Source organism: Octopus bimaculoides, chromosome 28 (assembly GCF_001194135.2).
Source record: "Octopus bimaculoides isolate UCB-OBI-ISO-001 chromosome 28, ASM119413v2, whole genome shotgun sequence".
Lineage (NCBI taxonomy): Eukaryota > Metazoa > Mollusca > Cephalopoda > Octopoda > Octopodidae > Octopus > Octopus bimaculoides.
Window position 1 is genome coordinate 4,493,682 of NC_069008.1, and position 791 is coordinate 4,494,472.

Genomic DNA, 791 nt, shown 5'->3' on the forward strand with positions numbered 1-791 from the left:
TATATATATATATATATACATATATAAACAAACATACATACATATACAAACATATATACATATACATACATACATATATACATACAAACAGACAGACATATTGGTGTGTTTACGTTCCTCTAACTTCCCAGTTCAGTGAAAGAGACCAATAGAATAAGCTCCAGGCTTATTCGGGTTTCAATTCATTTGACTAAAATTCTTCAAAGTAGTGCCCCAGCATGGCCACAGTCTAGTGACTGAAACAAGCAAAAGATAAAAGTTACATGTATGTATATATTTATTTATGTATGCATACAGGCAAGTACACATGTATGTATTTTCATTATACATGTACTTTCATTGTATATGTAAGTTTATGCATCACGCACACATGCCACATTCCGAAAGCGCGTGTACTTACTTACTTACTTACTTATTTACGTACATACGTATGTAAGTAAGTACACACACCTTCGGAACACGGCACGCATGCACAATGCATAAACTTACATGTATAATGAAAATACACACATATACACCCACCCGCATGCATACATAAATATATACATACATGTACGTACATACATACGTACATACATATGTACATACGTACATACGTACGTATGTATGTGCTTATGTATCTATACAGGTATGTATGTACTTATGTATCCATATAGGCATGCTTGTATGTATGTACATAAATTCATTATATATGTAAGTTTATGCATTAATGTAATATATGCATACATGCCATATTTTGAAGGCGTGTGTGTGTGTATGTGTGTGTGTGTGTGTGTGTGTGTGTGTGTGTG